Source organism: Rhinatrema bivittatum, chromosome 4, assembly GCF_901001135.1.
Source record: "Rhinatrema bivittatum chromosome 4, aRhiBiv1.1, whole genome shotgun sequence".
NCBI lineage: Eukaryota > Metazoa > Chordata > Amphibia > Gymnophiona > Rhinatrematidae > Rhinatrema > Rhinatrema bivittatum.
In genome coordinates this window covers 173,986,622-174,013,324 of record NC_042618.1, presented here as the reverse complement: position 1 = coordinate 174,013,324, position 26,703 = coordinate 173,986,622, and the positions used below count along the sequence as shown (strand labels likewise).

General features: G+C 45.3%; 1 protein-coding gene across 4 annotated transcripts in view; it reads right to left on the bottom strand.

Annotated features, from left to right (window-relative positions):
* Positions 1-26,703, bottom strand: part of SDK2 (sidekick cell adhesion molecule 2) — a 577,803-nt gene that overhangs the window by 270,902 nt on the left and 280,198 nt on the right. The gene's annotated exons all lie outside the window — the stretch shown is intronic.

Here is a 26,703-nt window from a genome sequence, read left to right as displayed (position 1 = left end):
ACCAGAGGTCGGTCCGGACAATGTCAGGTCAGGCAAAGGTCAAAATCCAGGTGGCGGTCAATCGGAGTCAAAGTAATAGGCAGAGGTCAGTACCGAGAAGACAGTCTGAATGGTACTATCTGGGGAGACGAAGGAACAGAAGGATGCTGGAACAGGAGAACACTGGAACAGGAGATACTTGGGCATTGACCGAGGAAGGTGCTCAATGAAGGTCAAACTGGATCCAGACTCCGACCATCGAGGAAGGCGGACACGAGACGGAACGGATAGTCCATACGATCAGCCAAGGACAGGATCCAGGGCGAGCAGCTGTCGGGATAGATGCGACCCGATTCCAAGGCAAAGACAGACTGAGCGAAGAGCCCTTATGTAGGGCTAAGGAGGCAACTCCCTGGAAGGAGCTTGCAGGTGGGACCTGGGGCGGATCTGGCTGCAGGCCCTTTAAATCTCCAAGGAAGCCACGGGCCCACCCCTAGGAGGAAGAGAGCAGGAAGCAGGACCCTGGACAGCGGCCTGCAGCAGTCCAGTGAAGCCAGAAGCTAGAGGAGGGCCGTGGAGCAGGCCCCGACGTCATCTGTAGCGTTCTGCTACGAAGAGGAGGTCCGGAGGCAGCAAGAGCGCAGCAGAGGTCCCAGCTTCGGCGGCCTCCGGGCCGCGAAGTGAACAAAGTCACTGGCTGCTTCCTGTTGCGATGGAGAAGCCTGGCACGGCTCCTGCCGTGCCGGCAAGATGGCGGCCGGGCCGCTGGAATCCACGGCGTCAGCTGGAGAGGTCCGTGTTGCTGCGACCTCCGGGCCGAGGAGGTAAGAGGCGGCTCGTGGCTCCAGCCACAGGCTGCATCACAACTATGATTTAATTCCTGGAAAGATACCTCCCAGGTGTAGAGTCTATTCTCTCTCAGTGCCAGAGATAGAAGCGAGGTCAAAATAAATCAAAGAGAACATAGATTTCACGACAAAAACAGTGAAAGAATTCAGAGGGGAATGAGATAAACATTGTGGATCTCTAAAGGCTAGAGGATAAAAATGAAGAAACGTGCATGGGGGTAACTTGCTAGTGCGATGGTTACTACCCTTAACAATAAGCCTTCAAATTGTTGATACAACTCCATCACTGCTCTCTGCTTCAATGGCAGGGGGAAAAGAAGAAAAGGAGTATTGGATTCAGACTTTTACGGTCTGGGGAAACAAATAAGCATGGGGGTAATTTGCTGATGTGGCTGTTAATATCCTTAACCAATAAGCCTGATACTTTTGACACAACTCCAACATTGCTCTCTGCTTCAACAGCAAGAGATAATGGGGAATTGAACTCAAACAGCAATAAACAAGGGCCCTGACTTTTACAGTCTGAGAAACTGATAAATAAGGAGGTGACTTGTACACCATGGCAATTACTGCTGTGGGCTTGCTGGGCACACTGGATGGACCATTAGGTCTTTTACTGCCATCATTTCTATGTTTCTATGTTTGGATAGAGGGTTAATTTGGCTATCATTGTCACCAGCTTGAGCTGGCTTCTTCATTGAGGAGAAAAAGGGTGATTTCTTATGACCCTGCATTGATTATTGAGGGTTCAGTTCTATTACCAAGAAGAACCAATACCTTCTCCCGTTGATCACAGAACTGTTTGACTGTCTCAACGGCATGTAGATATTTACCAAACTGGACCTCCGAGGGAATATAATTTCATCAGAATATGAGAAAACAATGAATGGAAGACTGCTTTCAATACCAGGGATGGGCACTACAAGTATCTGGTGATGCACTTCAAATTTTGTAATGATCCTATTGTCTTTCAGTTTATGGCAATGAGATTTTACATGACCTTCTCTACGCTTATGTGATAGTATATCTGAATGATATCCCTGTATTTTTGAAATCCTTGAAAGAACATTGAAATCATGTGAAACAAGTCCTCCAGAGGCTCAGAGAACACCAGTTGTATGTAAAATTAGATAAATACACCTTTGAGCAGGAGGAACTCCAGTTTCTTGGCTATATCATTTTGCAGCAAGGCCTATGGATGGATCCTGAGAAGTTAAAAGCCATCTTGGAATGGCCTCAGCCAGTAGGCCTCAAGGCTCTGCAACGTTTCCTCAGACTTAGAAATTATTATAGACAATTCATTCATGGCTGCTCTTCCCTGGTGGCTCCCCTCACAGCCCTGACCAAGAAGGGTTCTGATATCAAGAACTAAACTGAGGAGGCTGTTCAGGCATACAACCATCTCAAAGACGAATTCACTTGGAATCCATGCCTGCATCACCTGGACCCTTCAAAGCCATTCATACTAGAGGTAGATGCTTCTACCCTTGGGATAGGGGCTGTCCTCTCTCAGTATAATAATCATGGAATCCTTGTAACCTGCTCTTATATCTCCAAGAAGTTTACTCCTGTAGAAAGAAACTACACAATTGGGGATCACGAGCTGCTAGTGGTGAAGCTAGCTCTAGAGGAATGGCATCTTCTGATGGAAGGGGCCAGAAACCAAGTGACTGTCTACATAGACCATAAAAACCTGGAACACCTGGTGTAAGCACAACTGAACCCTCGGCAAGCCGCTGGTCACTATTCTTCAATCGATTCCACTTTGAGTTGTGGTACCACCCCACAGAGAAAAATCAAAAGGCTGATGCCCTCTCATGATCCTTTGACACCAAAGGCTCTTTGAACTCTCCTAGGACATATCACAGACTCTGCACAAACAGTTGTTGTGGCCACCGAACTGGTCTCTCTTGGGAAGACAGTAGTATTTCAGTGTTTACACTGGAATATTCTTCAGGGGCCCACGATTCGCGTCTAGCAGGCCACCCAGGTAATTCCAGAACCTTGGAGTTAATCTTCCATCACTACTGGTGGCCACAAATGAAGGTCGATGTAAAGCGATATGTTGAATCCTGTCCCACTTGTGCCATGAATAAGTGAATCCAAGTTCGGCCTTGGGGACTGTTATAGCTGCTGGTAGCCCCCAAGGAATCCTGGACCCATTTGGTGACTAACTTTGTCACAGACCTTCCCCTCTCAAGTGGCAACACCAATATATGGGTAGTGGTGGATAATTTTTCGAAGATGGCTCATTTCAGTCTGTTCCTTGGACTCCCATCTACACCTGAATTGGTTAATCTCTTCATACAACACATTTTCATCTACCTGGACTCCTGTCCAATTTTCTCTCGGACTAAAGGGTACAAGAAACAGCCTGCTTCTGGAAGATCATGTGCAAGAAGCTTGGGATCATCTTGGATTTCACTTTGGCCTATCATCCTCAGAGCAACTGACAGACAAAACGAGTTAATCAGACTCTGAAGGCCTTTTTGCGGGCCTTATGTAAACCAGCATCAAGACAACTGGGCAACCCTTCTCTCATGGGCAAGTTCTATTATAATAAACATGTGGGAAGCGTGACCGAGTCTTCACTCTTCTATTTAGTCTTTGGACACCACCCTCGGTTACTCTTGCCGGTCTCTGCCTTGGTTGCCTGCCAAGCAGCTCCAAGGTCTGTGGCAAAAGATCAATCATCTCCTTGAACAGGCAGCAGAATGCTTCATATAGCAAGTGGACAAGAAACGAGGTCCAGCATTACAGCTGAAACAGGAAGAGTTGGTATAGCTCAGTACAAAAAACCGGCACCCCAAGATGCCATCCTTGGACTTTACATCCAGATTCATGGGACTGTTCCCGATCCTTCAATAGGTGGGACCAATGGCTTACAAAGTGAAACTCCCACTTATACACAGAATCCATAACATCTTTCAATTATCTCTGTTAAAGCCTGTGATTCTGTTTTGGCCTTCAAGACTGCCACTTAAGCCTACTGAAGTGGTGATTGTTGATGACACTCAATACGAAGTCGAAGAAATTCTGGATTCCAGGAAAATCAGGAGCAAGATCCAGTACATTATTACTTGGAAGAGCTTTGGGCCTGAATAAAATTCATGGGAGCCTGCCTCGAATATCCAGGCACCTCGATTGTTAAAGGACTTTCACAGATGCTTTCCTCATAAATCCAAACCTGGAATACTGTGTTCAGCTCTGGAGAACGTATCTCAAAAAGGATTGAGACAAGATGGAGGTGGTCCAGAGAAAGGCGACCAAAATGGTATGGGGTCTGTATTGGAAGACTTATGAAAAGAGGCTGAAGGATCTAAATATGTATACCCTGGAGGAGAGGAGATGCAGGTGAGCTATGATACAGACCTTCAGATACCTGAAAAGTTTGAATAATAATATAATAATTATATATATAATATAATAAAAAAATAATAATAAATAATAAAATAATAAATAAATACATAAATAATAATAAATAAATAATAATAAAAAATAATAAAAGTATAATAAAAAATAATGTATGAAATTCAAACCCTTTCCGTTGAAAAGCAAACAGTAGGGGTCACGAAATGAAACATGAGGGGGAATGACTCAGAATTAACAACAGGAAATATTTCTTCACAGAGAGGGTGGTGGATGTCTGGAATGCCCATCTGGAAGAGGTGGTAGGTTGAAAACAGAAAACAAATTCAATAAGGCATGGGATAAATACTGTGAATCCCTAAAGGCTAGAGGTTGAAAATGAAGAAAAGGCTGCTTGAGGGTAACCTTCATGGAGTGGTAGTTACTACCCTTAACAGAAGGCATTATTACCCTTAATCAATTAACTTTCATGCTTTTGACACAACTGCAGTTAGTGTAGCTGGATTTAAAAAGGTTTGGATAAGTTCTCGTCGAAGTCAATTAACTGCTATTAATCAAATTGACTTAGGGAATGGCCCCTGCTACTACTGGCATCAGTAGCAATGGATCTTCTTAGTGTTTGGGTACTTGCCAGGTTCTTGTAACCTGGTTTGGCCACTGTTGGAAACAGGATGCTGGGCTTAATGGACCCAGTATGGCAATTTCTTATGTTCTTATTGCTCTCCGCTTTGGCGGGGAGAAAAAAGCAGAATTGAATTTAGACAACAGCCAACGCTGGACCCCAACTTTTATGGTCCAGGTTACTGATACATAGACATTGGGTAAAAAACGGAGGACTGCTTCTATGGCCAAAGTCCAAAAGCAAAGCACATTCAAGCAGCACTGTCTGAAATATCAAGAAGGCTGCTCACCCAATAAAAATATTGCTAACAGTAATTTTGTTATGGATTTGATAATTGCTTGGTTTTGATTGTAAATATTATGACCATTAACATAAGGCTTGGGGGTAACCTGCACGAAGCAGAAACATGGGGGTAACCTGCACGAAGCAGCAGTTACTACCTTAAGAAACTTGCTGGGCAGACTGGATGGATCATTTGATCTTCTTCTGCCATCGTTACTATGTTACTGGCTTCTGGTGTTTCCCACATATGGGACGAAAGTTCCAGCTCTCTTTGAATAGCCATAGAGCCAACCACCAAAAATGCTTCCATCAGGTTGCGAAGAATACCCCCTTAATGGCTGGTTATTTCCACAACAGCAGTGACTCCTGTCCAAGCATATCTCTGGCAGGGAAAAGAGGCGGAGGCATGTTAACTTTATAAGGACAGGCTTGAGATCCGATGGCTACAGGTCCCGCCATGACAGTGAATGATAACGGATGCATGGAGGGTCTCCGGAAAGGACCTTTCCCAGGTTGCAACTCTGTAAACTATGTTGCAGCAGCAACTGAAGGACCACAACTGGTTATACTATTTACATATATATATATATATATATATTTTTTTTTTTTTTTAAGTGGCTGTACTACTGCTGCCTAGAGGTAAAGGAATTAAACCCAAGCAAAGGGGGTGGGGGGGGGCAGAACTTTAAGGAGAGAAGAGAATGGGGGAGAGGACCCACATCTACAAGACTTAGAGGAGGACCTGCCAAAGGCCTGAGTCACTTGCCAGGCCATGCTCAACCAGACCCAAAAGGGAACCTGACAGTCACTTACCTGAAGCTACTCAACCAAGCCCACAAGGGAATCCAGGTGTCACAATCCAGGCCTCTGCTCAGCCAAGCCTTGAAGGGAATCCTGGGAGCCACAATCCAGGCCCTGCTCAACCAAGCCCCGAAGGGATCCCTGAGAGCTATGATTCGGGCCTGTGAAATATGGGAACAAATTAAAAAATTGTTTGCTCTGGGAGCTGAGATCCTATCTACCAAGGAAAACCATATGAAGGCTGTTGCCCTGGGAGTAAGTTTCAACAGGGACCAGGCTGAAGCCTGTGAATCTGGGTGTTGCACTGGTGGTGGACCCTTGGCCCGAGGTGGGGTTGATGCTACCCCTAGGGCAAGCCCCACGGGTCCCCATTGTCGGGAGGCAGAGCAGACTGGGAGACGGATGCCGACTGGAGCTTCGTCAATACCAGCCCTCGTTCCCCGCAGGTTGAGCCCTTGGGTGCCGGGGCCGGCTGGTCTTAGGCAGGCCTCCGTCAGATGACTCCCAGTGGATGTTCGAGGTAGGCAGCCAGGGACCAGCAGAGGTATCGGAGGGACCCAGACAGGTCAGGATGAGGAAGGAATCCAAAGACCCGGGCGGCAAAGACGGACCAGAGTGCAAGGATAAGTGATGCCCGGGCAGTAGAAGGTCGAAGCCTAACAAGGCCAAGTCTGAGGGTTTACCAGAGGCGAGGTCAGGAACAGGCTGGAGTCGGGGCAAGCGGCAGAGCTAGGCAAGGTACAGCGGAGCAAGGGTCAAAGCCAGTAATCAGTCCTGAGCATGGTCCAACGAAGCAAGGGTCAAGCCAGTAATCAGTCCTGAGCGTGGTCCAACGAAGCAAGGGTCAAGCCAGTAATCAGTCCTGAGCGTGGTCCAACGAAGCAAGGGTCAAGCCAGTAATCAGTCCTGAGCGTGGTCCAACGAAGCAAGGGTCAAAGCCAGTAATCAGTCCTGGGCAAAAGCTAGGGAGGAACCAGGAATGCAGTCTGGAACAGGAACCAGGAACAAAGTCAGGAACAGGAACCTGGAACGAAGTCAGGAACTGGAACGGACAACGGAGCACACGACTAGCGTGGAGACCTGTTGCGAAGGCAAGGAATGAGTAGCGGGCCCTGCCTTAAGTAGCAGGGCCCGATGATGTCATCATCATCCGGGGCCGTGGGTTAGTTTCTCACCATAGACCCTTTAAAGGCCGACGAGGCACGCGCATCTAGGAGGCAGCAAGACCCTGGACGGCGGCATCTCCCCGCAGCACACGTGGGGAGACCCGCCGGGAGCCGGAGGGGTCCGCAGAGGAACTGGGAGCACCCGAGCAGGCAGCAGGGGCGCAGGAGCGCAGGTGTCTGCCCACCGCCACCGGTGAGGACGGGCCAGGTCCGGGAGCCGGGCGCCGGAGGTAAGTGGGCCCGGTTGTGGACCTGCCACGGCCGGGACACGCAATAGTGGGATCCAAGAAATCCTACTACATCAGTCCAGTATGTGTTCACCATCTGCTGGAGATGGAGAAATACTGACTATTGCTGGTGCAGCACCAGCCTATATATTATGAGGTCAATATTAAAAGCTGGCCATTTAAGTAACTTAGCCAGATATAACTCATCCGACTAAGTTACAATGTATATTCAGTGGCATGGAGAAGTCACTGAATATACTCTTTTATGTGCGCACTTCACCGGAAAAGTCCACCTGGCTAAGCTTAGACCTGCTCTATGGGCCGTCTAAACTTACACGTACAGTTATACACCTAACTTCTAATATTGGTAGCTAGGCGTATAAGTTATACATCTAACTCGCTCTGCCCTCGATCCTCCCAATGCTCACCCACTTTTTTTTGTGCATACATCTTAAGCGTATAAGGGATTTATATGGCTTAAGCAGCAGCTGCTAAACATGGGCACAAATTCAGCGGCAACTACTTAAGCTGCATAAGTCCCACTTATCCAACTAAATAGTGCTGAATGTGCTTTGAATATTGACCTCTGAGTGATGATGTCTCTGAAAAGGGGTGTGTCCTCTCTCTGACTGCAGTGTAGCTTTTGGGTAGGGCAAGTTGAGTGATTGACTATGGCACAGTGAGGAAAATAGCACCATTTACTCTAGAGTCAGCCCTCCTGTTGGGCCAGTATAAGAAAAATCAAAAGACAGTGCAGTAAGCTTCTGAGATGACATAGTCCCTTGCCTCAGCAGATTCTCTGGTAGTGAAGCTCCAGGCAGGAGCTTATCTGAATCTGAATATGAGGAGCAATTAATCAGAAGATGGTTAGGCATTAGGTGGGTTCTGGCTGGTTAAAGGGATCCACTGATGAAAAAGTGCCCTTTGGATTACCTGTGTGGTCCTACTGCACAACAGCCACACAACATCTACTTCTGTTCCTTCTCCAACACATTTCCTTCTCTGATGACCTAAGCTTAGCTCCTTGAAAAACACAACCCGAGACCTATGTAACCTGTCCATAGAGACTGAGGAGGGAAAAATGTTAAACTTTTAAACTGAGTTTGCTTTTTCATACTCAGTTGGCCTTGGACCTCTCTGTGGAAACTGCCAAGTGCTTTGCTGGGTCACTGATGGGCTGATGGCAGGTGCTGCGATTTATGAAGAAGGAATGTTAGCAGCTCTGGTAACAATGAGAGCGTGCAGGGGACGTCGGCCAATCTGCTGGACGATGGCATGGGTGGGGGGGGATGGGGGAAGGGGAGAGGGCACTCCTTAGCAGCTCCGGTACGGGAGTCAGCAGCATTTGAAAGCAGATGAATGGGAGCAGGGTGTAACTGTGTTCAGCCTGTAATCAAGCTACATTCATTGTCTTACACACTTCCATGGGGGGGGGGGGGGGGGATGTCGCCTCCCTCCCAGACAATGCCACGCTGCACCTCGTCCTTTTGATTGCCAGAAAAAGCGTATTTTCAGCTAAACAAAAATGTATTGATTGCACTGTCATTTTAGCTCAGCTTTGCTGTCTTGGGCTGAAAGTTTTCTTTTAAGAAACCAATTAGAGTCGTATCTAACACAGCCATTATTTTGACCCTAACAGCATTGCCAGCTCATTCATTTTACTTTTATATAAAAGAACGGTTAATCAAAAACAATTCAGGGCCCTATTACCCACCAGCGCAGCCAGTCAGCGGCACAGGCTGCCTTCCAATCGGCCAGTAATTGTGAGTCTGTGAGCAAGACTACAGAGGAAAATTGGAATGCCTTTGTTGCCAGAAAAGCTTTATTTGGAGGCTATTGGGGGGGGGGGGGGGGGAGGTTGTTAGGAGAGCACGGAAAATAAACATGGCAGAAATGGATTGGTTACGAATGAACGGTACAGCGTTGCACGCCCGAGAGAGGAATACCAATACAGGACGCACAGAGAAACTAGAGCAAGGGGAAGGCAAGAACCAGAGCGATCCTGGCGCAGGTGCAGATGATCCCTCGCTGTAAAGAAGCGAGGGGGGGAAGCCGGAGATAGGCCCTGGCACTTCATCAGGAAAGACACAGGCCCGGCGGTCCTTACCTGCTGTCATGCTCTCTGTCTCTGATGTCCAGATATAGTAAACAAGAGGAAAGCACCAAATTAAGCCCAAATCTGGTGCAAAAAGGAGGGCATAAGCTCAGGGCGGAATTTAAGATTTCTCCTTTTGAAGCTGGGCCGGGACATGGCCCCTAAAGCATAGGGAAGCAGGCTCGTTTTTGGCCTCATTAAGAGGCGCCTTCCAAATTTGGTGGTCCAGGCAGTTGCCTATGTTGCTTATGCCCAAATCTGGGCCTGCACAGCCTGAAGGAAGAAATCTGCTAGTATTAAGTCACTGTGCACTGAAATGGCACTGATTTACCAGAGGAGCGCACACTGCACTGATAATACTAAAAAGGCATACTCTAAACCAGAGACGTCAGTAGGGGTGGGGCAAGACAGACACCAGGCCGGGGTGAGGAGGTGCCAGTGTGCCACGCCGTCACTACTATATTCTTCTGCTCGCTGCACACAACCACGTCCTAGGCGGAGGACCAGCCAGAGCAGGCCATCGGGGGTGGGGGGGGCATCCCTGCCCCCCCCATCATAACTGCTCAGAGCACCATTTAGCCTCACAGGGATCCTACACTGTATTGATAACACTGAAAAGGCACCAATTTACCAAACAAGTCCACCATGAACCGGTAACACTGAAAAGGGGTTGATTTACCAAAGCAGCATACACACTGCACTGATAACACTGAAAACAAGTCGATTTACCAAAGGAGCGCACACTGCACTGATAATGAGTCGATTTACCACAGGAGCGCATGCTGCACTGAAAAGCTGGAGATTCTGTTGCCTTAAACACATTATTACAAACAAACATGCTGCAATGTTATTTTCTGAATTAAATCACTAGTATTTGTACTGTTGTTTATTGTTTACAGAACACAGTATTGTTTAGCACCTTTTATTATTGCCAAGCTGAAATGTGATTTTTGCTGTTATTTTAAATTTGCTATACACTTTCTATTTGTAAAGCTGCAAATGATCTTTGCTCATCTGCTGCTATCCTAATGTACTATAAATTGCTTTGGGTGAATTTCATGTTCAAGAAAGAGAGTAATAAATCCACATACAGGAAGGTAGATTTAGGGACGGAGGTGTGAGTTTCTGGCACCCACAGCATGGGGCTCTTATGGCCACAGGCGCTTGTAAGATGCTGCACCCATCTCTTGGCTCACTGGCCAGGGTTTCCCAGTTCATTATTTATCAAAAACCAGTTTGTAGATGCATTCAGTGGGACCGTACAGTTTCCTGCAGATGCTCACGGTGTTATAAATGTCAGCTTCATTAGCCGAGTGTGAATCTTTAGCCCTTCTTAATCTAATCCTCATCTTTGACCTTCAGATGTGAAACACCTCTCGATAGTGTGCCTTCTAAGTACACAACAATTAATTACAATGATGCTGCATAGATTTTTCACTGAGAGGAAGACGCTTGAAAACCATCTAAAAGAGCAGATCATCAATTTGTTTGAATAAACATTTTATTTGGTTAAGAGGTAATACGGTGCTCTAACAACAATCATCGGAGTGAGCAGGGGTCCCGAGGGGGTTCACCCTGGCTGGCACAAGGTGTCACGGGGTGTTAGGGGCGCACCCTGCTTCTGACATTTGAAGTGCGGCCTCTGAGCCCTACCACCCCCCCCCCCCCCAGCCGACACATCACTCACTTCTCAGGGCACAGTAGATGCATCACGATCTAATTTCTATAGAATCCATTCGCTCCAAATCCTTAAGGCTTCTGGAGGATAAATACAGCCAAGAAAAAAAAAATAACCAAAGAAAAACTGTTGTGAAAGAAAATAATCAATGAATTAAAAAAAAAAAGGTAAATATTTGCCATGGCTTGAAAATAAAACGATCTTTGGAGTACTCAGGAGGCACCACCACATATCTCCATGCATCCCCTCCCCTCTGCCTGCAAACACCAGGGCTTAATTTACGTTTTAATGCAACAAAGCAGTCTTCCCATACCTTTCCGTGCCCCATGTCAGCAGCAAGAATTTGGGGTGGAAGTAAGAGAGGTTCTTGGAATGCTGACAGTGGAGGTGATACGATCGGGCCAATGGGAGCAGGAGGCGGGGCGCGCTCGAGTTGCCCTGACCAATGGGAGCAGGAGGCCTTGTAATCAGCCGTGAAGAGCAAAGCAAAGAATGCCTTTAGGTTTGCTACTGTGGCTTTACCCTTCCTGAGTGCCTGTCCCTTTAGTCTCCTGGTCCTCTAGTGATCCAGCCGACTCCTTTGCAGGCTTCTCGTTTTTGATGTACTTGGGAAAACGTTTTGCTATCCATTTTTGCCTCTTTGGCAAATCTCTCCTCAGATTCTCTCTAGGCCCGCCTTAGCTTATTAATGTTTTACACCTACCTTGCCGGTGCTAGGCTCTTTCCCATTCTCCTCATTTGGACTTGCTTTCCTCTTTTTAAAAGATGCGTTTGTGGCTTTAATAGCCTCTTTCACAGCACCATTTAGCCATGCTAGTAGTTGTTTGGTCTTCTTTTGACCTTGTGAAACATTTTATCTGGGCTTCAATTATTGTATTTTTAAAACACCTCCACATTTCATGTAGAATTGTAACCCATGCAGTTGCTCCTTTTAGTTGCCTTATAACTAATTTCCTCGTTTTAACATGATCTCTCTTTTTAGAGTTACATGATATTGCAGTAGTTTTATTATTCTCCTTCCAGTGATTGTCAACTTTAAGAACATAAGAAATACCATACTGGGTCAGACCAAGGGTCCATCAAGCCCAGTATCCTGTTTCCTACAGTGGCCAATCCAAGTCACAAGTACCTGGCAAGTACCCAAACATTAAATAGATCCCATGCTACAAATGCCGGCAACAAGCAGTGGCTATTCCCTATTGATTAATAGCAGTCACTTTTCTTATCAGTTGGATGGTAGTATGCCATATAACTCATGCATGGAATTTCTATCCATACCCAATCTAATAACAATTAATGAGACTAAGATGAGTTCCTCTTTTTTTCTTTTTTACCAATTTAGACCTGATTTTCAATGGATAATAAGCTTGGAGTGTCCTTAGGGTCTGCAATTGAGGGGTGGGGATGATAAGCAGGAACAGGGTGGCCAGATGGCTCCATGAAGACAGTGTCCTTTCACCCTGCCTCGGTTCTTCTTTAATGCACTCCCCCAAAATATTGTGGGGTTTGTAGTCTGATACTTCAAAAAGAAAAGGCAAAAAAACTATAGATCCCACAATGCTATGGGAGGGATAAAAGCTAAAACAAGAGAGATGATGAGAGGCTTGCTGGTAAGTATGGCAGCAGTGGGTCACACTCAGCAGGGTTACCTGTTGTAGAGGAGGTTGCAGGGAGTGGAAAGGGAAAGGGACTTTCCCTTACCTGCCATTAATATTTATCCAAAACATGAACTGTCTAGTCAGTCACAACACCCGTAGAAGGGAGCTGTACTGGAAATGCTGCTGATAGGTAAACAGGGGAGATGGGGTGCTTACTGAAGGTTCACTTAGTGCACCAAACACTCTTGCATCGGCCTTGCTTGTTGACCCTTATTTCTAAGCTAAATAATGGATAATCCCCTCTCAGGAAGGGCAACTGGCAGTTCTGGGATTAAGGCATCCACTAGGAAACAGAAAGCGATGTTTCAAAAGAAGAATCCTGCCTGTATTTTTCTTTACGGCCTGTGGGAAGCTGCTAAGAGTTTTGTGGACCATTAAAATAATGTCTGAACACATAATAATCTCAAGGTTTTTAAACTCTGCCTTTATTTGAATCTTTAACAACAAAAGCTTGACCCTACTGTTCAAATGGGGATGTGAGGCTGAAGGTAAACCAGCAGAAGCAAGCGAGCTAAATTCTTCCTAGTCAATACAGGGGGTTTAGTCAGCAGGCAAAGTCAAACAAGGCATGCAATACCTTAGATCTAGTGATTTAACTTATAAGCATGATAAGTTTACCTCAGAAAACTTGTACAAATAGGCCATCCCACCACAGGTGTTTGAAAGGATCCTGCCTTCTGTAATTTCAAGTGTCAAATGCATTTACTGCACGGTATTCAACTGAAAAGTAGGACACCATTAGCGTTTCCAGAACTGCAAGTTAACTTTCCACAACGGTGGCTTTCCTGCAAAAGTTACCTCTCTTCCGGACTGCTGAAGAGGACACAGAATCAGACTATAACCTTCTCTGCTTTTAAAATTTGGGGCAGATATACTAAAAAGGTTTCCCCGTTCTGCGTCTATGGGAAAAATTCTCAGCACATCTGTTCTGTATGAAGCAAAGGCTTAAAAAAAACATTCAGAGCCTGAAGGGAGGGAGCCTTATAGCGAGCTGGGGGACGGCTATGATCCTTCAGAAGTGTGAGTGGGGAAACCAGAGTGGGAGCAGGCAGCTGAGGATCCCCTCCTCAGATTACGCAGCATAGGTTCAAGCATAGCTCTAATTATAATTATACTACCATCTGATTCAAAGCAGCTGTCACTTCCGATTCAGTCAGCCACAATTAAAAGTAAGTAGAAAGGATCCCTAAACCCTGGAGAATCTCTTTAATTTAATAGAACGTTAATCCCTCCCCCCCCCCCCCCCCCCCAAAGACTCTATTTCGAAGGCGCTCTTTAATTGATTCAGAAATTCATCTTTTCTTCGAGAAGGCTCCAATGAGCTCGGAGATTAATTCTATAGTCTTGAATCTTCTCTTGTTGACCCCTTTATACCCACAATTTACTTCCTTGCATCTTTCTGAGAGACTGAAAGGAAGCCTACCCCAAGAATAAAACCTTGTGGACTGCTCTTGTGTCATCAGATTCGTTCTCATTCCCAGGCCCCATTCCCAACTGTGCTCACTCCCCACTTCCCCGTAACACGAGGAGAACTGGAAACAAGGTAACTGGAGCATGAGGAAAATCGCAAGAATATTTTTGAAACAAATGTACAGTTGAGCGCTGCTAAACACAACTCTAAAGCATCTGTAATTACTTTCCAAATTAAGTAAGCACAAAAGTTACAAATATGATGCTTTAGCCATAAAATGAAGGCGCTATGATACTGTCACATGAATGCAATCAGATGGGGACTACAGTGACATGGCGGACAGGGTCAACTGGGCAGTCTCATGTGGTTCTTTCCTGTCAGCAACCATCATGCTACAAAGCTATGGTGACATCACAAACACTATACCTATCATGTCCCTTTTATTTCATAAATAGACAGTCAATCCAATAAGTTCTCGGGCTATCTTGGCCAATCGGATGGGTTGCTTTGGGGTTTACAGCCCTCTGTTTCTAACTGAATCAAGCCTCAGGTGAATCCATGGCAACCGAAGATTGCTTAGCAAAAGGCAATAAGGAACAAATCCTCCATCTCTTGTTTTTGTACAAAAATCCATTTCCCTTTTCCTGTTTAAAAGTTGTCTCTGCTGGGGCCATTCTTAATGTCGTAGCGATAGAATAGCAAGGAGTGAAAAGGCACCCCAATGTTCCAGCCTGGACCTGTGTTAATAGTAACTGACCATGTTATTATGCAGCTGGAGACCAAGCTTGGTAGTGAGTGGCATATTGTCAGGTGGGGACTTAACCAGCCCTGGTGTGATTGATGGGCCTGGTGTATCAACGGGCCATTTCCAATTCGCTGCCTTCAAAACGCGCTCCCTTCTACCGGAGAGAATAATTTATTTCCTAAGCTCCAGCTATCGGTCTCCTCTTTTTCTTCTCCTCGTCAGAAATCATCAAAGTGCTGCTGCAGCTGTCTATCTGGGAGCTGTTTAAAAGTAAAATGAAGAAAAAGGGGGGCAAGGAAAGCATCTTTTGTCCCTGCCGTTAGGAAGATGCTTGAAGTCCGGGCTTCGGGTGAGTGTGTGGTTGGGCTCTCTGGTAGGTATTTTAACTACAAGAAGAACAGTAGTGGAACTTGATCACTGCTACCCCCTCCCCCCTCCCACTCCCTTCCCCACACAGTTCTGGTGTTTACAGGGACCATGCATGAGAAGTACTTAGATTAAAAGCCAGGTTAATCTGCATAGTTTGGTTACCTTCAAAACCAGACTTGTTCGGGGGTGGGTGTCCTTGGTCCAGAGGTGAGAGCCATTGGTTTGGTTGGCCTTCAGCAGGTGAGTCCAGAAGCATGGACATGATGTCTGCAGGTAGGAGAGGTTACCATGCCGTAAGGTCCAGCAATCAAAGCTTTGTCGAGAGCGGGTAGAACCGTGAACTGGCAAGAATCCAAAACTGTTCTTATTTTTAATTTTCAGACTTACGTTAGAGTGGTGAGGGGAGTCACAGACTGTACGCAAATAATGTAAAATGAAATGGTAGCGCCCTACTGAGAGGTTTCAAACAAGTCCAGAGTGATTTTTACAGAGAATGAGGTTTCCTAGAGGTGAGGGGTCCCATGCAATCTCTAGGTAACGACATGATGCACCTGCCCTTTGGGGATAGGGAAATACCTGTAGTACCTGAATGTAATCTGCTTCGAAATGCCAAAAAGCAGAATAAAAATGAAAAATCACAATCAAATCAAGCAAGAACTGTCCTTTCATATTACTGTACCTTTATCAGGGGAGCCAAGTCTTTTCTGGTGACCGGTATTCTCTCTCTCTCTTTGTTTGCTGCCTGCCCTCGGCCTGCTCACCATAGAGTAGCCCAATCCAAGACATGAAAGCTCAGGGTCTGGGCAGATTTGAAGCTTTTATCTCCTCCTTTCTACCGCACCTCTCCTGTGTCCTCTCTGAAACAGCAGCTGCTTCTAGGGCACCTATGTTTTGAGTGAAATGTGTTTTACCCACTCCCAGGACTGCAATCCCTGCCTCCGCTGGTTGTAGCATGTGGAAACCATTAACATCCTGAAGCCTTCAAACTCAGGTTTCCCACACTCCAGGGTTTTTTATTTCACTGCCCCCCCCCCGTCACGTCCCCTTTAATTTCCCCATTAGCCTGCTGGAAAGGTTTCATTCTTTCCCATCAGATTCAGAATACAGAGGGAGGGAGGGGGTAAGCGGGAAGGAAGAGAGAGGGAGGGAAATTATAGACAACCTCCAACGTTTTGTCCAGTTTCTATTGCATCTCAGTCTATGAGTAAAGCCCCTGCGCTGCTGCACCTGGCTGTTATGGTGAAGGAAGCAGGATGTGGCTCCTAAGAAGGTCGAGGTATCGCACAGAGAGCTGCTTTCAGTGTTACTTTTTAGTCTCAAATCCTTCTGTGCTACTGAGCGCACATCTCCCCGGAGGCCTTGCGAAGTGAATATTGCTTTTAATTACCCTCCAAGTCTTGGCCAGGATAGCCCAGGGAAATATGGAAATCAAAACCAAGGACTCCTCTGTTCAGTACTGTCACACCGGCCTCTACTTTATAACACAGTAAAGACGGCAGACAAAAAGACAAAATAATCCCCTCCATTCTGCTCAGCAAGTTTCCTAAGATAGTAACCGCCACTCTGTGCAGGTTAAGGGCAGTAACTGCCGCTCCATGCAAATTACCCCCCAAGCCTTACGTGAAGGGTAGTAATATTATCAAAATGAAGCAACTGTCAAACCCATAACAAAATTACTGCTAGCAACATTTTTACAGGGGGAGCGACCTTCTTGTTAATTCAGACAATGCTGCTGCTGGAACGGGCTTTGCTTTTGGACTTGGCTGTACAAGCAGTCCTGTGCTTTTCCCCTAATATCTGCATATCAGTGATCCCCTGGCAGTCGTCTAAATCCAATTCCCATCCCCGGCCCCCATCATCGAAGGAGAGAAGGATGCTGCAGTTGCAACAAAACCATGTAAACTCCTTAAACTAACTGGTTAGGGGTCATAATTCCTATGCCTTCTATTAGGAGTAGTAACTGCTGCTCCATGCTGGTCATCTCCCATGAACCCTTTTCTTCATTTTCATCCCCTAGCCTTTAGGGATCCACAGTGCTGTTTATCCCATACCTTTTTAAATTCGTGTTTGCTGTGTCTGTCTTCTCCACCTCCTCCTCCGGAAGGGCATTCCAGGCCTCCACCACCCTTCTCTGTGAAGAAATATTTCCTGATGTTGGTTCTGAGTCGTCCCCCCTGAAGTTGCATATCGTGACCCCTAGTCCATCATTAAAACCTTTCAGGTATCTGGAGATTTTAATGATGCATGTTCTTTGAACCTTTTCCAATGGAAATCAAACAGTAGAACTAGGGGATGAAACTTCAGCAGGGGGGGGGACGGGACTCAGAACCAGCGTCAGGAAATATCTCTTCACGGAGAGGGTGATGGATGCCTGGAATGCCCTTTCCCATCCTCTTTTCTTTCTTACTCCAGTTCTGATAGCTGTGCAAGGGCGCAGACTGATTTAAAGGATAAGGGAATTGGTCTCACAGAGCCTGATTGCCATGTAATTCTTTGGGGGAGCCTCACTCTCAACAGCTGGAGTTCTCTGACCCCGATCTCTGGCTTTTGTCTGCAGGATTCTCCGTCCCTGACTTTTGCCTGCAGGATCCCCCATGCCAGTTTTGAAGGCTGCATCTCCTCCTGAAAATTCATTTGTCTACCCTGGCGCTGAACTCCCCCCCCCCCCCCCCCCCACCTTCCATTCTCCAACACCAACCTCAACCTCAACTCCTGTTCCTTACAGACTCGCTAGGGCTGGAAAGCCACAACCACAATAGCAGATCACTCTCCCGGGACTCTCTTCACTTCTCCTTACCCTGCACTTCAGTTACCTTCCCAGAAGGACATAGCTTTCACCTTCGGAAAGCATCAGAGCAGACGGCTTGCTGTCGCTGTGTCAATCTGTGACTGCCAATCCCTCTCCTGGTAGGCTCCAGCTGCCAGAAGGATGGAAGCAGGTAGATAAATTAGACAGGAAGGGAATTGCAGTGTCTGCTGGCAGCAATCTCTCCATGCTATTACATTTTTGGAGAAAGTCTCTTATTAAATTAACCGGATTCATCTGAGGTCCTACAATGAACTAATCCAATGCGGCTGTAATGACAGAAGAAGCATTTTACAGATAGCTTCTTCTGTCCAGGCATCTTTTTTTTCCCCCTTTTTTGGCCTAGCTCACCTTCCTCCACATTGGAGTTTCCAGCATGGCTGAAGTCTGCCTCAACCCCAATCAGCACTATTTGTGATGAGGGGAGTCTGATACCTTTGTTTACAGTTCTTGGGTCCTTTCTTCCCCACCTCTTCAGTCTTTAGGCAGCCATCGCTGTGACAGTCCTTGGTAGATGGCCACAGGTCACTGCTCCCTTCAGGACCAGGACAATCTGCATCCTAAATCCCATCTCTATGTGTTGCTGTTGTGCATTGACTGGGATTCCTCTATCCCCCAAGACTTAGGTATGCTGTCTTTGAAGCGTCTTCAGATGATCCCAGATCTTACTTCATGATTATCTAACTAAAGGTGAAATAATGTTATCCAGTAAAGTATGTACATGAGGGACACAAATGTAGCACAGACTTTTTTTTTTTATATAGATTTTGCCTCTTCTACAAATACTTGAGATAATTTACAAGAAAAATAATACAACTGAACTACAAATCAATTTAAATTTATACAATCAATGACTGAAATATAATGATACATTAAATGTATTCCTGTTTTAACAAATTAATATAAATAGTTTATAAACACGGCAGCATGATTCCTATATTCCACACAAATATTACAATTTGGGGAACAAAGGAAGAACTCTGGACATAAACAACCTGTGCTCTCCCTATTCCAAATTATTCCAATTTAGAGCATAACTGGCTGACCCATTTAGCAACATTATATGGGCAGAACTTTCTAAACAGCCAAGTTTTCAAGCGTTTTAATAAATGAAGATATTCTTTTGGTATTAACGTCAGGCAAGCTATTCCTCAATGTCTGTGAAATTACAGAGACAGATTGAGCTCTTGTTGAGGCTAACCATGCCTCAGTTCTTCCAGGAATGACAGAAGTTCTTTTTGGGAAGACCTTTAGTTTACAGTTTGAAAAGGTTTATCGTGTAGATATTTTGGACCTGTCACATTTAGTACGTTATACATAGGAATAATAATCTTGAGCATAGCCCTAGACTCTTTGGGGAACAATGAAGGCTTTTCAATAAAGGTGAGACATGGTTTCTGACTTTTAAGTCCCCCGACAATCTTTGCAGCAGTGTTCTGAATCATCGGCAGACTTCTGATCATTTTCTGAAGCAGGCCAATGTAGACTGAATTACAATATCTGGTTTTGACATACGCAGGGCCTAGGTTACTGTAGATAAAGCTGCTGAAGCAAGACAGGCACTAAGAGCCCGATTTTTAAAAGCATTCACATGCTTAAAATTGGGTTTTACAAGTGTAAATGCACTTTACCCATGTAAGTGGGCTTTTGAAAATTGCTATAATATATGCCATTGAATCGTCCATAGGATATTCATGTGTAAGTACACTTTATAGGGCAGATTTAAAAAAACTAGGGCCGCGCGTACTTTTGTTCGTGCGACCGGCACAAACAAAAGCATGTCGGATTTTAATAGATATGTGCGTAGCCGCGCGTATCTTTTAAAATCCGCGGTCGGCGCGCGCAAGGCTGTGCAAAATCGGCAGCCTGTGCGCGCCGAGCCGTGCAGCCTGCTTCCATTCCCTCCACCTCCCCCCACCTTCCCCTCCCGTCCCCTACCTAACCCACCCCCCGGCCCTTACTAATTCTCCCCATACCTTTATTCCAAAAGTTACGCCTGCCCAAGGCAGGCGTAACTCGCACGCGCCGGCTGCGTGATTCCCTGGCCCAGGAGCAGTTTTGGAGGCCTCGGCCATGCCCCCGAAATGCCCCCCGGCTGGGACCACCCCCCCGCCCCTGGATGACGCGCCGCCGCGATATGCCCCCCCCCCCCCCCCCCCAGGAAAGCCCCGGGACTTACGCGCGTCCCGGGGCTTGCGCGCGCCGCCAAGCCTATTCAACATAGGCTTGGTGCGCGCAGGGGGAACTTGAGGCAGGTTTTCGGGGGGTATGCGCGTATCTTACACGCGTACCCCTTTGAAAATCTGCCCCAATGTGTGTAAATGGCTTTTTAAAATTGCTATGATAGCATGTTACATTTACATGTGTAAGTCCTCTTAAAATTACCTCCTATGTGAACAAACACAGGCTTCATGACAGTCAAGATAATCAGCCAACAAAGTGTGGCTGGTCATATCGAAATGCAGCAGACAGATCTAGCAGGATCAGAACTGTGTTTTCTCCCCCATCCAAATGTCTGAGCAAATCGTCTAAGAGAGAGACTAACATAGTCTCTCCATAATGTGATGTAGCTGAAGCCTAACTGGATACTAATAGATTACATCATCAGGGTCGGATTTAAACATAGGCAACACAGGCATGCGCCTTGGGCACCAGATTCTGAAGATGCCCGAAAACTGGAACACCCCTCACTACTGTTCTCTGATCTCCAGAGGAAAATTCCCCCTACCCTGTCTAATGGGTGCCAACATTTTAAATCCAGCCCCAATCATCTATAAAGACTAGTAATTGCACAGAGGCCACTTTTTCTATAATCTTCCCAACAAAGTTGTATATTTGCAATGGGTCAGTAATGTTCTTCCCAAAAGTGGGACAAGGAATGTTTTTTCCAATAGAGGTTTATTTATTTTATTTATTTATTTTATTTATTTATTTAAAGCTTTTCTATACCGGCATTCATGATGCAATCATATCATGCCGGTTTACAAATAACAGGGGGGTGCAATAACTTTGTTATTATTAACCAGTGCAGAGGAAGTAAAAAGTTACAATATAACAAGGTTGTTGAACTGGGGGAGGAAGAGGACAGGAATAGGCAAGAATAAATATAAATCTTTACAGAGGTAGATTATTTACATTGTGCAGTAATGTCTCTTTTATGGAATTTATTTACATTGTGTAGTAAGGTCTCTCAATGGATAATAGACTCTGGAGTGCTTGATTGCTGTAGGATCTCTCCTTGGATATAAGTTTCGGGAAAGGCTTGTTTAAATAGCCAAGTCTTAAGCCTTTTTCTGAATGTTAATAGGCAAGGTTCAAGTCTGAGATCAGGTGGTAAGGTATTCCAAAGAGCGGGTCCCGCTATAGAGAAGGCCCGGTCTCTGAGTGTAATATGGTGAGTAGATTTAATTGGGGGAACAGTCAGTGATCCTTTGTAGGCTTCTCTGATAGGTCTGGATGATGTGTGTAGTCTGAGGGGTATTTGGAGGTTGAGGGGGGCTTGGGCGTGGATGGATTTATGGATGATGGTGAAGGACTTGTGTAGGATTCTGAAGTGTATTGGCAGCCAGTGTAGATTTATTAGAATGGGAGAGATGTGGTTTCTTCTTCTGGAATTTGTACGGATTCTGGCTTCTGCATTCTGGAGCATCTGAAGTGGTTTAATGGACGAGGATGGGAGGCCTAGTAAGATAGAGTTGCAATAATCTATCTTGGAGAATATAACGGATTGTAGGACTGTTCTGAAGTCCTGAAAGTGTAGGAGTGGTTTCATTCTTTTGATTACCTGCAGCTTGTAGAAGCAGTTTTTGGTTGTATTGTTGATAAATGTTTTTAGATTCAAGTGTTTGTCCATTACTACCCCTAGGTCTCTTGCTTGTGTAGCAATGGTGTTCACATTTTAATTATTCTGGAAGAAAATTCCTTGTACAAGGGAGGCATTTACTATCTTCGCTAACCTGTCTCCCAGCACATCTTTTGTGGCCCTGATCAGAAAAGATAGACAGAGGACCAATTTATGGTATGTTGGCTTAAGTCTCATTAGCAGGTCCAGAAGCAAACCATGATTTACCAGAGAAGAATCTGAAATGGATATGACTGCGTGTGCCGGCAGTGGCACTGGGTGTAGCAAATGAAAAAGAAGGTAAGAAAACATAGTGTTCAGGAAATAAGATGGCTTTTCAAAGTCCTCATGTCAAGGGATTATTTAAATACCACCGAACAGAACAGATGGCAATGAAATCCTCAGGTTACAGGTAGAGAACATCTACAGGTGGGTCTCTGTAGAGGAACTGAAATGCCATGAACATGGAAGACGGTCCATCAAAAGACTGGACCATCCCTTGAACCCTTCGGCTGTTACACAAGTGTGGTGCTGTGTACATCCTGCTGAGAGGGCTCTATACCGGAATCTCAAGTGACAACATAAGTAAGCCCTGGTCACAACACAATGCCCGACTACTTGGACTACCCTATGGGGACGAGCTAGAACAAGGCAGCAACCTTGCACGTCCCACAAGGTCCTTCTGCAATCAAACGCTATCGTAAATCTCTGCAAGGAGAAGGGAACCTGGGACAAGCTCGGCTTAAGTCTCACTACATTCATTTAAGTCTGCCAGGGCCTTCTCCGTTTTGCAAGCTGCCGGGGATTCCTCCAAACATGTTATCTGTTAGCAGTGCCGCCGGCTACAGAAAAGGAGGAGGAAGAGGTTTCCTCTCTCTCTCTCTCTCTTTCTCAGGGAGCCGTTAGAAAGACCGTTGAAATGGAGCCTTCTAAAAAGAAAAAAAAAAATTGGTCTTAAATAGCGCCGGTTGACTGCACAGTGAAATGAAGACTGAGCAGCAACATAAAAGAGTGCCCCTTTCTTTCTTTCTTTTTTTTTTCACTCTTCTATGAGCTGAATTACATGCACCTGGGCTTGCCACGTGCTCAAAGGCAGCGCTGTGTCCTCGACCTTGTACTTCCAGCAACTGTCGCTGATGTGGGGAAGTTCCCGTGCAACAACAATTAAAAGGGCAGCCCAGACTTTTACAAATGTGTGCGGAGGAAGCTCATTTAGCAAAACATCTATGATGTAATCAACCATTAAGATTGCCTGCTTCCAAAAAGCACTTAGTTGCACTGTTGATTAAAGAGCTGATCTTATTAATTAGAAGTTAGATTTGCAGAGGGGAAGTCAGCAGCCCGGGTGGGAAGGACTGAGCTGGGGATTCTCCTCTCAGCGAAGTCTAATGGATGCCAGAACTGTAGATAGACTGGTTCGGGGGTGGTGGTAAAGAAGTAATTGTTCCACATGCTAAGGCTGATTTTAAAAAGCATTTACATGCTTAAAACTGGGTTTTACATGTGTTAATGCACTTCACCCATGTAAGTGGGCTTTTGAAAATTGTTACAATGTATGCCATTGAATTGTCCATAGGATTTACTTGTGTAAGTGCACTTTATGCGGGTCAATGGCTTTTGAAAATTGCTACAATAGTAGGTTAAATTTACACGCCTAACTCCTTTGAAATTTCACCTGTAAGGGAGCCTATTTTGTGGGATGTACATGTGCACGTGTCTGCGGTGCATATATATGCATTGATCTGGTGGGGGAAGGGGGGGGGGGGGAAGAAACATTCCCTGTCAGAAGCCTCATCTCCCACCGATGTGTCTTCAAAATTTGGTGTGGAAAGGTCTTCAAATACAAAAGTTACTGGGGTGCATGCACACACAACAAATAGGTACATTCACACACACAGACACAGAAATCTCATAAGTCCTTTTCCCGCACAGTAAGTAAGGTAGAGGCAGAAAACATGACAGCAGAGAATGACTGTCCAGTCCCGAGGCAATACCACAGAGGCTGCCCAATCTCACATCCTGGCAACTAAGGATCAACAGTCTCTGTCCCAGGCTTTTCAGAATTTTGTCACAGATTTGACCTCCACCCTCTCTACTGGAAATATTTCATTGTGTTATTCCTATGCCTATTTCTTTTGGAGGCTCATATCATGATTCTTTGTTCTAGAATTTTCTTTCCAATGAAACATGTTTGCATTTTGTGCATGTTTTATATTCTCCTCTCTCACTTTTCATGTAGGATATACAATATTTATGTCCTTTAATTTTATTGTATGGGGCTATGATACAATTCTGAAAACTCAGCACCATTTTGGTAGCCCTTCTCTAATCTCTCTATATACTTTTGGAGATACAGACTCCAGAATTGGACACAGTATTACAGATGAGATCTCACCAATGACCTGTACAGAACCATTATCACTTTGTTGTTTCTAATGCCTCTCCTTGTGCGCCTTAGCATTTTTCCAGCTCTCACTGCTGCATTGCGTCACTAATTTGCTACCTCTCCCTCGGGCCGATACAGTAAAAACGCGGGAGAGCAGGCACGCGCACAGGCCACTCTCCTGTGCGCGCAATACAGTAAATAAATTTATTTAAATTAGGCTCGGCAGTAAAAAGAGGCGCTAGGGACACTAGCGCATCCCTAGCGCCTCTTTTTTGACAGGAGCGGCGGTTGTCAGCGAGTTTGACAGCCGACTCTCAATTTTGCCGGCGTTGGTTCTCAAGCCCACTGACAGCCACGGGTTCGGAAACCGGACGCCGGCAAAACTGAGCGTCCGGTTTTCAACCCGCGAGCCTTGGGCCTATTTCACTTTTTTTTTTTTTTACTTTTTTAAACTTTCGGGACCTCCGACTTAATATCGCAATGATATTAAGTCGGAGGGTGCACAGAAAAGCAGTTTTTACTGTTTTTCTGTGCACTTTCCGGGTGCCCGGAGAAATTAGCGCCTACCTTTGAGTAGGTGTTCATTTCTGAAAGTAAAATGTGCGGCTTGGCTGCACATTTTACTTACTGAATCGCGCAGGAATACCTAATAGGGCCATCAACATGCATTTGCATGTTGCGGGCGCTATTAGGTTCGGGGGGGGGGGGGGGGGGGGGTTGGACATGCGTTTTGGATGCGCTATTACCCCTTACTGAATAAGGGGTAAAGCTAGCACATCGAAAACGCGTATCCAAATGCCGGCTAACAGTGCGCTGTACTGTATCGGCCTGCGTGTTTGGTGCACAACAATACTTCACCCTCCATCAAGTACAGGTCTCTTGCAGATCTGTGCCCCAAATACATGACACCATCTAATAAGAGATTTAGAGAGTTTAATTCATTATGGAAAATGGTTACAATCAATAAGGCTATGATAAGGGGAACTAGGGATTAATATAAAAGCAGGCTCAAAAAGGTGGATTTTCAGGCTGGATTTGTATAAGGCCAGATAGGGAGTGAGATGCACTGACTCAGGAAGTCTATTCCAGGAATATGGAGCAGCAAGGTTGAGAGCACAAAATCTGGAGTTGGTGATGAAGGAAAATGGCTTAGTTATTACACATGATTTTGTAAGAAAACTGTCTTTTTGCAGATGATATAAAAATCTACAACACAGTGGAAATTCCAGATGGAGTAGAGGAAATTAGGAGTGATCTAAGAAAGCTTAGGAAGTGTTCAAGAGTTTGGCAATTAATATTTAATGCAAAAGAAGCTTTGTCCTGTTTGTCTGTCTTGAATAGATTGTAAGCTCTACAGAGAAGGGACTGTTTCTTATATGTATTTGTATAGTGCTACTAGCACAATAGTAATTATAAATAGTAGTAGCAATATCACTCACTAAAATATTGAACAGGAAAAGTCTCAAAACTTATCATTGAGGCACTCCACTAGTTACTCCCCCTTTCCTTGGAGTGGGACATTCAGTCTAATACAGTGTAAATCACAAATGGATTACAATTAACTGTACCAAGATCTTGGTACTGGCCTCCTAAAAATAAACTTTACTGAGCTACTGAGAAGCTCTCCATTCATTCCACTGAATGAATGTATCTGAGTTTTTTTGGACTGCTTGGACAGTTTACTAATTAGATGGAAAAATCATTGTTGGAGGAAGGTGTGAAAGGGGCGGAGGAGATTATTACAGGGTTCCATGTTATGGGAAACAAGTGAAAATTAGTCCAACAGGAAACCACACTCATTATTCATAATTCACATAAATGTACAAGAATCAAGGTTCGCAAACAGTGATAAATCAACTTATGATAATAAAGTCAAGCACACCCAGTTATAAATGTGCAAAACATTAATTAGATTAACAAACATTTCAGTCAATAATTAGACTTTCATCGGGGTTATGGACCGAAACGGTTAAGGTAATTAATTAATGTTTTTTACATTTATAACTGGTATACTCAGCTCGCTTATCATAGCTGGGAGCAAGTGAGCCATCCTCCTCTGCTTTGGAATCTAAGCCTCTTTCCCCCAGTGAATATTGAGACTTGTTTTCTCCATTAATGCAAACGTCAGTGTTTCTGCCACGTACCTGTGCTTTCCATGACATACACATCAAATACAAGAAGCAAACCTCATCACACATGCCGCATGTTCCATCCTGCAAGGAGCATCTTTCATCAGACAAACCTGATGCCTTACCCCAAATACTGCATGTTCTACCCTGTAACATGCCGACTGCACACGCTTCAGCACACCCAGTGCGTGTCTTATGCCACAAGAGACATGCCCTATCACCTGACAAGAGAGCACGGAAACACTTTCCTCTGTTTCTTCCGCACAAATGATAGGATTTGACAGCTCTAAG